The 14,623-nt window shown below is 40.7% G+C and overlaps 1 protein-coding gene across 1 annotated transcript in view; it reads left to right on the forward strand.

Moving 5' to 3' along the window:
- The window catches only part of wnt6b (wingless-type MMTV integration site family, member 6b), a 31,740-nt gene that overhangs the window by 9,297 nt on the left and 7,820 nt on the right, over positions 1 to 14,623 (forward strand). The gene's annotated exons all lie outside the window — the stretch shown is intronic.

Below are 14,623 nucleotides of genomic sequence, written 5' to 3' on the forward strand. Positions count from 1 at the left end.
TTCTGTTTTTCCAAAGGAAATGCCACACTTTTAACATACTCCAGCAACTGGCATTTTGTTCTGCAACTGTTCACAATTTACGCCGGCACTCAGTATATTTGTCTGGGCACCGAGAAATTAAAAATATTTAACCTGGGGAACAAACTGAGCTAGTCAATCTCAATTTTCACGCAGCCGTCCAATCACAGTGCAGAGGGGCCGGACAAATACCCCACCAACCAATTGGCACATCCTACTATGTACACCTGTATAGATCGTTTCAAAGCAACAACATGAAAGTTACTGCGCATGCACGCTTTGTCATCCAAACTTAACTTCCGGTACACATCCGCAGGAATAGTCCATGAAGATTATTTCTGATAACAAGCAAAAGAAAGAGCATTAAGTAAAATACATTAGCTAGCAAGTAGCCTATGTCTAGCCAGTATTATTTTGGTTTACCAGTAAAAGAACTTTTACTTGGCTAACTTAAATGCGACAAAATTACACGACCCATTCAACAAATTGTTTATTTAATACAATTATTATACAGTAAAATATTAATATAAAATAATATTAATTAGCCTATATAATATATTATTAGCCACTAGCCAGACCAATCAACAAACACAGTCCAGAAGTTGAGTTTAATATATTTTAAATCTATATTTACATTTATTCATATTTATTATATTATATTAATTATAAATGGCTATATATTAATAATATTTATAATTTTTTATACAGAAAATACACATTCTTTCACATTTTACATGTTTGCATCAGCAAATCAAAGATTTTAGTAGTGAATTTTAGATTCTGCTTGTTGTCCACCTTTACTGCATTGGTTTCATTGGTTGTCACCAGAAGAGGGCACTATTTTGGCTCCCCATCCTGTTCGCTATGCTGTGTGAGAGACTCAGATGGTCAGTGAAATGTTTTGCCTAAATTCCTTCATCTATAAATGTGCCCATATCACAGTGATATAGAGAGATGCAGGCTTGTCATACCCAAGTCTGAAGCCGAGTTCATGATTTGGCCTCCAGTGTGGACGTGTTCACACACGGATTGCAACATGATTCCTCTGTCTGCATCGACCTATCTCAGACTGAGCGCTGGAGACTGCCTCACAAAATAGAAATTAATCATAAATTCCTATGTGTCTATAGGTGAGCCTTAAGTGCTCTTCGGTTTTCGAACGTTTACCACAATTACGGTGAGTCTCGACTCTAATGACCACGTGTCAGGACTGAGAGCTGTGCAAAGGCAGGTTCCCTTCCTGCACCATGCAGCAGGGTTGCAAAGAGTGTCACACATATTTCTTCCTTTGCTAAATAACTGGGGGCTATTTCTTCCTCTATTCAAACATGTTTACCAGAGATTGTTTTCTTGGCCCAAGGGAGCGGCCTTCTAATGCCAGAATTTCCTGGAAATGCTGGTGGCTGCTTATACGCGTCTTTGAGGTTGTAATGAAGGCGTTAAAACTGCTCAGAGACAATATGCGGTTTCAATTAGAAAACCCAGAAATGATAAGGATGCCGTGTGTGCGTAATTTGACCTGTCGCCTCAGGAATGCGCTTCATTATTTTTGGTGTCGAGACCTTTTGCGTCAATCAGTGTCTTGTGATGGTGAATTGTCTGCTCACATCTCCCTCGGGGTTCGAGTATTAGAATGATAAGAAAAATCACATTACACTCAATCACAATATATTCAATATTTTTTCTCATAGACACCAATAAGACAATGAGATATAGTGGAAAGCAAATGGAGACTAATGTGTTGTGTTTTTTTATGCTTGTTATCCTCCAGAGGAAGAGATTCTAGGAATCTCATACAAAAGAAGAGTAATATTTCTAAAGCTGGGACACCAGAAAAAAGAAAATAATTTTTAAAGAAAGTAAAATTGTTATTTTACACCCAGTTTGTTTACATTTATTTATTTGGCAGACGCTCTTATCCAAAACGACTTACAAGTAGGAGAGCATTTAACATTTTTTCTGTAATTTAACTTTTTTGCACTTTTCCCCACTGTACATCTCCTGTAGCGTTTTGGAAGAAATCTCAACAATCTCCATATTTTATTTCTAAGCAATTTTATGAGAAACATCTGAATATGCTGTTCCTTAATAACAACTTCAATATGATCCCAATAACATTGCTAATTTTGTAATAAATTCACAATTTGCGTATTCACAAGCATAGCGCAGACCCTTGAGGTTACCATCAGAAATAACGTTCTTGTTTCTTCACTTCAGCCATTTGTTCAGCAGATGTGTTTGGTATCTTCAGTATTCTGGTCGTAGCGATGGTGAACTCACATTTGAACTCGCCGTGTAAGCGTGCTTTTGATAGAAAGAGATCGAGTCGGATATACAAAGACAGAATGGTGAGCCTGTGTCAGATAACACAATGCTACAATACATCTCCAAGCCCAGAGACAGACCATTTTTGCAAGTGTTAAGAGTCTAAGCGCACTTATTTTAATCTAGTTAATCCCGTTTTACACCCCTAACGTACGTGCTGTAAGTATAAGGTGAAGAAAGCAGACTGCACTCTTTAGTGCTGTTCCAGAACGTTCTATCTCCCACTGTTGGAACAGGTCAGAGGCCAGTGTACTCAGCATGAAGAACTGTTTAAATATGTGTTATCGTTTAAAGGGCCAGTCAGCCCTGCCTTAATAGTAAACACAAGAGGAACTCCATTGTCCATATTTGAGAATATCTCGAAATCCTATCATGAACATTGGTGTGTGATTCTCTGCTGTACTGCCTCCGGTCAACAAAAGTGGATCCCAGGTATGCAAGAAGATGTCATGGCTCTGCTTCACTTAGTCATGATTTTCTTGGTCCTGTAGTAGAGCCATGACAAAGCCTTATGTTTTATGTGAGAAAACCATGAGTTGTCCATGTTTTTACTTCTCATGTGTTTTCTGACTTTTCTCGTGTCTTGTCATGCGCCCCGCCCCTCTCATTTCGCGTATTGCTTCCCGTCCGTGTTCCATTACCTTCACCTGCCTTGTGTCATTATCCCTCGTTTGTCTTTCCCTTCAAAAACCCTCGTCTTCTCTGTCTCGTTGCTCGTTCATTGTGGTTGTTCATGTTCGAAGCTGTTGTGTGTGCTCTACTCTCACTGTATCCTGTGAGAGCTATTTGGATCACGTTCCATGTTGGATGTTCCCTGTTCCTGAGGCCGTTCGTCTTTTGTAGTAAGTGTTAGTTTAGTCTCCGTCTAGTGTTTATTAGTCTAGTGTTCAGTGAGTCTTGTGTTGTGATTTAGCATTATTATTTTTCTCGTCCCAGTTTTGTACCCCATCGCGGGTCTTTTGTTTTGCCCTGTTTTTGAGGTACTGGTGAGTGCCTACCTCATGGCCGGGATGGACGACCCACCATCTTTTCCGGAGCGGGAGGAGTTGGTTTACCAGCCGTTCCCACAATTAGTGGAACGGTTGCAGCTTCGAGAGTAGTGTGGCAACGACTCCTCTCCCAGCAATAGTCCAATCTCCTCTCGTCCCAGTCTGGCGTCCATCCCGGAGGACCGTGTGGTGGGTACTCTCACCTTGGGGGACTCCACACCATCCTCCTCCTCACCTCCTGCAGCCTCTCCACCACCAGCCAGCCTTGGTGGCAAGCGGGGGAGGCGAGCATCCTGGGGGTCCACGTCCGAGGAGTCCCAGCCAGAGCCAGCCGTGCCATTTGCCTCTTTTCTTCAGCCGACCTCCAGGCGGGTGGCTCAGCTGAAGAGAAAGAGGCAGCGGCGGGCAGCGCGGACTTCACCCCAGCCGGTGCAACCGGCATCCCTGCCGGTGCAGCCGGTGTCCAGTCCGGTGTCCAGTTCTGTCCAGCCGGTGATCCAGCCGGTGTCCAGTCTGGTGCAGCCGGTGTCCAGTCCTGTCCAGCCGGTGATCCAGCCGGCGTCCAGTCCGGTGTCCAGTCCAATGTCCAGTCCGGTGCAGCCGGTATCCAGTCCGGTGCAGCCGATGTCCAGTCCGGTGCAGCAACCGGCCTTCCAGCCAGGGCAGCCGGTATCCAGTCCTTCCAGACGGCGCCCAACCTTGTCCCGCCGACGTCTAAGTCGGCGGTCCCCCCCAGGACTTCCCCTAAGTCCCCCAGGACTCCACGCCCTCAAGTGCAGCCGGGGACTAAGACTATTCCCCCTTCTCCCTACCCCCATGGACTGCCCCCTATGAGCCCTTGTTTGGCCCCACCCCCCCTCCCATGTTTGTTATTTTTATTGTCCCACCCTAGCCCTGTTGTTATTTTGTCACGTCTGCCGTTGATTTTGTTTTCTCTGTTTTGACTTGTCCTGTCTGTCTCCCAGTCGGTCTTGTCTCGTCCGTCTACCCCTTGGTGAGCACCTGGAGGTGCTCATTAAAGGGGGGGCTTCTGTCATGGCTCTGCTTCATTTAGTCATGTTTTTCTTGGTCCAGTAGCAGAGCCATGGCAAAGCCTTAGGTTTTGTGTGAGAAGACCATGGGATGTTTATCTTCTGACATCTCATGTGTTTTCTCGTGTCTTGTCATTGGCCCCGCCCTCTCGTTTCATGTATTGCCTCCCTGCCGTGTCTTATGTTCCACACCTGCCCTCGCTCATTATTCTTCATTTGTCTTTCCTATATATACCCTCATGTTTCTTTGTCCTGTGCTCGTGTATTACATTGTGTATGTGTGTGTTTGGTGAATGTCCCCCGTAAGTGCTAATTTGTGAGCTCTTCTTGTTCCTGCCTTGGCTTTGGGATTATTATTTAACGTTTTGGACTTCCCTGCCTTTTACTTTGTCGTTTGGTCATGTTTTGTTATTTCATTCTGCTGTTTTTGGCCCCCTCGTGGGAAGTTTTTGTTCTAGTGTTGTATTTTAGTTTTGTTCTTGGTTTGACACCCTCTCGTGGGTTTTTCCTTTGTTTTGTTCATTTAATTAAAGTCTTGTTGAGTTAACCCCTTCACTGCCTGCCTGCATCTGGGTTCTTATCTTCCTCTACCTCGAGGTCGTGATAGAAGATCTGTGCAGTCGGAGATGTCTCAACCATCTCTGCATGCAGAAAACACATGGTGGCAAAATAAATCAATCAAAATTATCTCGCCCGTCAGTGCTAGAGTGCCCCTGCCTTCTCGTCAGCCCCATGCTTCATTGACTCAAAGATTGAGTATTAAAAAAATATTTACTAATTCTCACAGAAGCCCCTTCTGGCATTATGTTCTTGCTCTCTTTCCCAGGCAGGCCTGGACACAGACAGCTGCACAAAATTTGTTTGGAATTTATGTCTCGGAGGAAAAAATAAGAGAGGGAGGTGAAATCAAGATCATTTTTTTACCCTCCGTCTGGCATGACAGCCTCTGTTTTATGAACATATTGGATTAGATTACCGTGGATCTGAAGGGGACAATTTTGTCTGTGCTGTAGTTCAAATGTCGGACATTACATTGTTTACAAAATAGTGTTCTATCATGATAGGTCCTACTTGTTTTTTTAACAGGTGTCCTTAAAACTGTAACAATGTTCATTGAGTTAAATTCAATCACAGCTCGCTTAATAATGACATTTTATAGCACCACATCCTAACCAGCCGCCACACACCTGGTTAGAACTGTTTAGGAGTAAATGAAGATATGATTTATAATTTTGCAGCCGTTGCATACCATAATAAGTATATACACTTCTTCACACTCTTTGGCACATACAATTCATAAAATGTATGGATAGGTGACAAAATCATCCTGGAGCTTTTTACAGAACTAGTATTTTCTTAGGCATTCAGGGGATGTAGTGGAACACAACTGCTTTTAGATGCACACAGGTGTCCTAACATCTGAACAACAGGTGTAGTTTGTTACATTATCTATGAATGTTCCTAACATTCACAACCAGAAAGCATCTAAATGCATTTCTATTATTTTGATAAGTAGGCCTATATCAAACTTTTTTTGTGACATGAAAAAGCCTTGTAGATTTTGCTATCTAATGTAATTACACATTTGTGCAATTTAAGTTTGGCTTAAATATCTAAAAAACATTTTGGAGCCACTGTTTCCAATCGATGAGATTTTCCCATAAGAAGAACAAAAATCACAGATGAGATCTTTTTAATAGCTCAATTATTTCTCCTAGGCATCAATGAGATTAAATGGAGAGCAAATGGAAACATTTGCTTAAAGGAACAGATCACCCCAAAATGAAAATTCTGTCATCATTTACTCCCCCTCAAGTTGTTCCAAATCTGTATAATCTTTTGTTCTGATGAACACAGAGAAAGATATTTGGATGAACGCTTGTAACCAAACAGTTCTTGCCCACCATTACTACCATAATAGGAAAATTGCTTTATAAATTTCTTTGTTCTGTTTTCAAACATTTTATTTTTTGAGGGGGGCTGTCTGTAAATAAGGGGCCATTATGTATATGTACATAGCCATTTCTGTCATGACTCTGCTTCATCATGTCATGTCTATTCTTGGTCTTGTAGCAGAGTCATGACCAAGCCTTAGGTTTTATGTGGAGAGAGAGATTATTGACCTTTCGGCTTTCCATACTCTCTCTCTCCGGTCCGCGTCTCTGTTCCCGCCATCTCGTTTCCTCGTTAACTTTCCCGAGTGTTTCATTACCCACACCTGCCCTGTGTAATTATCCCTCGTTTGTCTTGCCTATAAATGCCCTCATGGTTCTTTGTCTTGTGCTGGTGGATTGTACTGTGTACGTTTGTTGATTTCATATGCCTTGCCTTGTAAGACGTTGCGGCTTTCTCCGGTTCTAGAAACTTTGTGACCAGTAAGTCTAGTCAGTGTATCTTTGTCTAGTGTTGTCTTAGTTTAGTTTATTTAGTGAGTGAGTGGTCCTGTTTAGTTTATTATATTCCTCGTGTCATTGTGTTTTACCCCCTCGTGGGTTTTTGTTTTGTTTTTGTCATTAAAAGTCTTTTGTTTAACCCCTTCACCTCTGGCTGCCTGCATCTGGGTTCTTCCCTAGTGTTTTTGTGACACGTTTCATTAGGCTTCTGTCTATTACTAAAATGATACACCTATATTCAGAGGCGGATTAACCATATGGGCAATTGGGCGAGTGCCCAGGGGCACCAAGACTTTAGGGGCACCAAATAAACCCGCAATACAATTTTTTTTTTATAAATGTACATAAGCACTTAAAAATCAAGACTTAAGTCACGCATCTAGTGATGGGTCGTTCATGAACGATTCGTTCTTTTTGAACTAATCTTTAAAATGACTCGGGAGTAACGAGTGTCTCAGCGAGTGATTCGTTCATTTTGTGTTGACTGCGCATGTGCAACATTGTACCAGAAACCGTAATGAAGTTCGTCTCTCGAGTCATCGGGTCCGAGTCCTTTCGTTCTTTTATACCGGAAAGAGAAATGATTAGTTCGTCTCTCGAGTCATCGGGTCCGAGTCTTTATACCGGAAAGAGAAATGATTAGTTCGTCTCTCGAGTCATCGGTCCGAGCCCTTTTGTTCTTTTGTCAAATGGTAGCTCCGCAGGCAAACCTGCAGCCTGTACCGGAGTCTTCGAGTCCGAGTCTTTAACGTTACGTGACCACTTCCCGGATCATCAAGTCAAATGCATGATGTACGTGTTATATGTTGTATTATTGGAAGAAATATTATAAAATGATCAAAAGATATAAACATCTCTAAAACGTACCGTTCTGTTCTTTTTTTCTGTCAGTAGGCTATATTCATAAATGTTTCTTGTGGATTTCTGCATGTGTTTTTAATTGATCTTAATAACTAACTATTTTGCATAAGAACTGTGCTGGCAAAATATAAACATAAGCCACACCAGTAAAGTCAGTGTTTATGTCTAATGCATATATTACACAAGTGATATCTTATTAAATAATTGCACATTTAAATGATTTCAATAGCCTATTATTATTTACTTTGCAAACTGCATGAGACTTTTTAGTAAAAAACAACAACCTGTAAACCTTATTGCATACCTGAGTGACCCAAAATTGTTAATGAATTATAAATACATAACTTTACAGAAATGTTGTCAGGAAATAATTAAATAACTGTTTCTCATAACTTGTCCCTAACTACAATATAAGTTATTTCTTATTATATATGTGATCAAAACTAGCATAAATAAACGTTTTGGGGTAATTTGGCTATTAACATGCAACATTAATTTAACTCTGCTCAGATGAACGAAATGAACGAAATGGCTCGAAAAAAGATTCGTTCATTTCGCTGAACGAGATTAAAACATCCGAATCGCAAAAATGACTCGAACTTCTCATCACTACACGCATCTGCCTAAATAGGCGTGGCACCATGTGCGGGAATACCCCCACTTCAGATAAAAATGGTTCTGTCCTCCGCACTTTTTCGACATACCTCCGCCAACATCCCTGCCCATGTTATCTGGTTAGTTACATAGATTTGAGTGAATTAACATTTAGCCAATCACACGTGAGTGTTATGAGGCGAGTTGTCTTTCGTATACACTTTAATCTTCAAACAGATGGAAGCGGGAACGATGCAGAGCGCATTGTTGTAGCGGACACTAAAAATGCGGGGATTAGCACTGATTAATAAATGTATATATACATGGCATGCGTCAGAAATAAGATGTTATAGTGCCGATAATGTATGCTAATAGTACGTGGAGGTAAGGCCACTATTTAAGGTCCAAACCTGGGCTTTGAAGTGAAAGTGAAAAACGTTGTCATCACTATAGCAATCAATTCATACGTGTCCTTTTTAGTGGAGTACACTTTTATCTTAGTACTTATGTGATCGTTTAGTAAGAAGAATATACACATAGGCTACTGTGCTTAAATAGAGCGTTTGAATAGCTGTATAGCAGTTAAAATAGTAACAATAACGTTTCATGTTATTTGAATAACCTTGCTATACATTGTAATCTGGTGAATGCCACTTTGGTGAATTAAAGTCCCAATGTCCTGAAAATCTGTACATGGTTCCATTGTCCCCTTAATGTGAATACATACATGCAAACTGTGTGTGTGTGTGTCCCTGTACCCCCACTTTGTGGCACGCACAACATTTACACCTGTTAAAAAAATGATAGTGATTTTTTTTCACTACATCAAAACCTGAAATGTAACGTTACAACAGAAAGCAGGTGCCCCTTAACTACAGTAGGCCTAATTGTTAAAAATACTTAATGGAAAAGAGTTTTTGTGTGTGTTCTATTCTACAAAAGTGTCATGTTAATGTGTAATTCTTGTAAAAGAGTATATTGTAAATTTCTGAGTTTCATTCTTATAAAATCTTTTAATATATAAATCTTTTAATGAGTGGATTCATGCGTGTGGGTAGGTGGGTTGATGGGGGGGCACCTCTGGGGCTGTTGCCCAGGGGCACCATGAGGTCTTATTATGCTTTCTGAAGTTAACTTAAAATGATCCCTGGGTATAGAGCGATGTATGGCTTAATATATGTACAATGGCATTGACTTTATAATTGTGAAATAAAAAAACAGTGTAACTGTCACAGTATTCATAAACTTTGAAAAAATATTTTTACTTGGAGGCCGCCATTTTTTTGCTTCAGAATCCGTGATGTCAAATGGTTTCGACCTAAACCTGTTCTCTTTCGCAACAGCGAAGCACACACGTTTTCCATATATAACAGTATGTCAAAATATGACACGTAAAACATAAGATCAGATATACAAACACACAGGAACAGTAGGTGGCGGTATGTCCTCTTGACACAAGCCAGCCTGCTAGCCATAATAGAAGAACGTGTTCAGTAGACGTCTGTTCAAGGTGAGCTTGCGTTAAATCATAGCTTTAAACCTTTGAGACATTTAAGACTATTTAAGACATCAGCATCCACCATAATCGTATACTTTATACATTATGAGAATATACCGATAAACACAATAATAACGCTTGCAGTTTGGTTATTTATTCTGTATTAGAGCACACGTGAATATTAGCCCCTGTCAGCTAATGACCGAGGGAGAGAAGACAATAACGTTAGGCTACTGATGTTGATAAATCAAAATCAAAAAGTCAAAATCTGGATAAAATGCATTGTATAATGGCTAAAACATCGTGTATATGATAAATTCAAAATGATTTTGGTTATTAATATGCATGTTTGTGTTGTTTCTGACAAGCAATATTAAAATGTAGGAAAATACACCAAATAGCGTCTTTCTTTTCTTTCTTTCTTCTTTTAGCATTATATAAAAGGAGGAGCGACAACAGTAAAGGACGAGAGAGAACCAGGCCTGGACTTTACGTTATGTTTTATTATGTGTGACCGGCAGTCGACCGTGAGGGAGCTGCCGGTATTTTACTTTCGTTTTGTTGTTTGTTTATTTTATTAAAGTTTTGTTGTTCAACGTTCGCCGGTTCCCTCCTCCTTCTTCCTTGCTGTGAACATTGTTACACATTAGTTTGGCTGCCTAGCTGTGCGTGCAACCAGTTTACGTCATCGAAAAAGAATATGGCGGCCTCCTTAGGTTAAAATGAGTATTACATTTAGGGTTTTTTTAAGAACTGAAAATATTTGTTGCGTTTCTAACAACAAATGCTAATAGTGTAAGGCTATTACAGCGCATTAAGCCATACATCTCTCTATACACCGGGTTCCCTTTAAGAACACGACTTTGCGCTTCATGACTGCCTACAGCATCTTCACACACGGACAAAACTTACTACGGAAGTTTGAAGGGTTATTTAACCGCAATCATGAGATTTGCGTAGTAGTTACGCTTCGTGCACTTCAATGTCCTTTATGTCCACCTCGAGGGCTCTTGCGGTAAGAGAAGCATAGAAAATATACAGAGAGGGGGGGTCGTGAGGACCAGGATTAAAGAACCGCAGCTCAGTCTTTACCTTTTACATGACAAGGCGGAGTGTTCGAGGGTGAGAAAAGTCTCTGTTGAGAAAAGTCTTTCGACACTACAAGAAGTCATATGCATTGTAGTTGTTATCTTTAGAAGTCTACTCATTTTCTTATTGCTCATCTTTTCGTAATTTATTTAAAAAAAATAGAATATTGTTCACCCACCATCGCAGCGTAATTAAACTCTTAGAGCAAAAGATGCTACGCACAACACGTGACATAATTAAACCAATAACTTTGAAAACAGCGGGGAGCACTGATTGGTCGATCAACCAGAGTAACAAATCCCTTATTTTTTATTTTAAGCAATCAAAAAACTGAGGAGGCCGTAGCCTACATGTAAATGAGGGGGCATAGGTCGTGGCTACGCTACTGGTTCTGGGGCACTTTTGACTACAATTGTAATATAGTAGTCAATGGTGGCAAAGAACTGTTTGGTAACAAGCATTCTTCCAAATCTTTCTTTTAGTTCATCAGAACAAAGAAATGTAGACAGATTTGGAACAACTCGAGGGTGAGTAAATGATGACAGAATTTGTTTTTTTGGGTGAACTGTCCCTTTAAGTATCTTGCATCTCAGATATTTCTCTTGAGAAAAAGAGACAGAAATCTCACAAATGTCTCCATTAGAGTTTCAGAAGAAATCTCAACAACGTCACAAGTTTAGGTCAGATTCGTCAATCAACAGACAATATTAAGAGTTCAATAAGAACACAAACATTTCTAATCAAATGTTCAGATTATTTTACCTCTACATTTATTTTACACCTCTATTACTCTTTATGTATTTGAGCAATCAGTTCATTTGTTTCTATTTCTCGAGTAACATTTTCCGATGTGCATCTGCCTGCATCAAGAATACAAAATAAATATCCTTCATGAGCTGACAATGACATTGGTTATTGCAGCACACAGGTTGTTCATGGCGTCCTGAACAGAAACCAGATACTGCTAATGCACAACAGTACCGACAACTCATACCAGCAGTGAACCAAGAGCTTTATGTTGGGGTCATGAAGTTTGTATTTTTATCTGTATCCATAGAATCTGAGGATCTGCTTGTATGTCACAGGGGAGGCTGTTTCTCCTTATGAGGGTACTACATGTTTGGATAGTGCAACGAACAGCATTCTGTTTATTCAGACTGTTGTTGTTCTGTGCACCAAAAGCTATAGGTGTTTTCAGGTGTGGTGCTGTCAGAATTACACAGAACACACGCCCACACACAGTCAAAGGAACACAACAACATGTACACACACAACTTCACAGCATGAAGAAGTCAGTGAGTGTATGATGGGACAGCTGGGATTAATATCTCAGTATGTGTGTGTTTTTGCGTGTGTCGCTCTTGCAGAGCCCTGATTCAATTGCAATGGCTTTAATGAAACCCATTCACCGAATCATACGATATAGAATTGGCACTGAGCTCGGGAGTGACTGCATGCTCGCCGCGTCCAGCGTTTACGCAGGACAAAAGTCATTATTTTCAGTTCTTCTACAACCAGGTATTTGGTATCATAGGCCATATTGTGCAGATCAAGACTGTCCTAAAAACAGAAGTGAACATGGGGGAGGTTTGGTTTCCCTGAATAAAAGGCATAATACCATTTACATTTCTCAGCCGATTTAAAAGGTTTATGATCTAATGTGTTTTGGAAAACTAATGTCTTAAGGAATTGTTAAAACTTTGCGTGGATTTTCCTTATTTTTCATAATATTTGTGGATTATGACATTTCTTACGTTCCTAGTGTCATATATTTAAGGCACATACAATTCAGCGGCCAGTGTGGCGTTTTTTACAAACACGCTGTACAGTTTGCACACAGTGTAAAGAGTGTACACACCAAGAACAATACTGTAACTGTAACTGTAAAAATTGTTTGTAACTTTTGGTATATATTGCACAACTGTAACAATTTTAACACAGAGGAACGATATTGTTGGGATCACTTTCAAAGCGTTTTTTTCCCAGCTAATATGACAGTTGATCATAATGTATTCTAATTTAAAGGCATCATACTTTTAAAAGTGAAACTGCAACACACAACATTATCATCTGTTCATGTGAATGCTAATGTAGTTATTGTTATAGTTATCTATATACTGTATTTATTGTTCCCGGTGTGAATAGCCCTTGAACAAACAGAACTAATGTCAGAAGTAAATCTTCAAAATACAGAAAGTGTAATTTTATTTAATATAAGTATTTTATACTTTTATACTTCTCTAATTTTAGCTATTATTTACAAAAACGGTCAAAAAAGTTACAAAACTGTACGTTTTCTGTCACTGGGGTTGTACTTTTAAAGGTTCCTTTTTGCACCTTTATGGGTTATTGTGACGGAGACACCAGGCTCTCTCACCACACCTCCACCACGCTCTCACTCACCAGAGTTCTAATCACCTGCCTCTCATCACCCCGCTCATCAGCGCCAGCAAAACGACACTCTGCCAACACTCAGTCATCATCTGGTCTTGCTTGCATATACAGACTCAAACCTGTGATACTCACCTTGTTACCTGCCTGGATAAACCCTCATCAAAAGTCTTCTGTCTGATCATCTTCCTCGTCGGTCTTCAGTGTCTTCTTCTGTGTGTTCATCAGAGTCTTCTTCTGGTCCCGTCATCCTCAACTCCAGTCACCATCCTCACCATCCTCACTCCCGGATTCACCAGCCCTGCATTCACGATCTCCTGCAACCATCAAGGACAGTATTATCAATCAGCCTTCTCACCCATATATTCAGATATCAGTATCACTCACCTGCATTCTGTCTGTGTTGTGTGAATAAAACATTAGTTAAAGTTACTTACCATCTGCCTTCTGAGTGTTCTGTTACAGAAGACCAGACCGCTTCAAGAAAGAGTGCGCCGGATCCCTTTCAGGAGATTGTGGACGCACTCAAGAGGGCATTGTCACACAGCATGCCACCTTCACCTCAGCACAATGTAAACATAATTTCTTCACCAACGATTGCCTCCAGCCCCATGGTCTCTCCAGCGCCGTACTCTGGTCTGACAGAAGATTGTAATGGATTTCTACTGTAGTGTACCCTCAACCTTCAACACCACAGGCATCTGTATCCTACCGAAGCTTCATAAATTGCTTATATTATATCTCTCCTCTCAGGAAAAGCTATTCGATGGGCCGAGTCCCTTTGGTCTCAAGCTGGCCCTCCAATTCAGTCCGTGAACAACTTCATACAGCATTTCCGTAAAGTCTTTGGCCGGTGCACTTGTGGTTCTGCCGTAAGTGAACAACTTTATAAATTGCAACAAGGAAATCTGTCAGTTTATAATTATGCTCTGAAGTTTCGCACCCTAGCTGCCGCAAGTGGATGGAACGAACAAGCTCTTATAACTACCTACTGTCACGGTCGAAAAACGCCTTGGAGACAGATGCAGGGTGCAAAATGTAGTATTTTTTACAATACCAAAAACAATAAGAAAACAATCAAAAAATACCAGACTGGATCTCTGAGTTCGACTAGGCTCGAGCGCTCGGCCAGGGTGAGAGGACAAATGATGGAAAAGGAGGCAGTGGCCTAACAGGTGTAGTCTGGGAACAAAAAACGGCCATAATGGTCCAAAAGAGTAATCCGCCAGGTGAACCGAAATCCAAACGAAAGTATAATCCAATAGGTAATAAAATCCAAACGAAAGAGTCATCCACTAGGCCAACAGTCCAAAGGAGGGAGTAATCCAAATAAAGGAAGTTCACGTTCCCCAGAGACAATCTCTCTCCACGAGACGTTGCGTCCGCCCGATGCGAGCGATGCGAGTGGTGCACCCGCGCCACGAGAAGGAGGGT

This window comes from Triplophysa rosa, linkage group LG6 (assembly GCF_024868665.1).
Source record: "Triplophysa rosa linkage group LG6, Trosa_1v2, whole genome shotgun sequence".
Taxonomy (NCBI): domain Eukaryota; kingdom Metazoa; phylum Chordata; class Actinopteri; order Cypriniformes; family Nemacheilidae; genus Triplophysa; species Triplophysa rosa.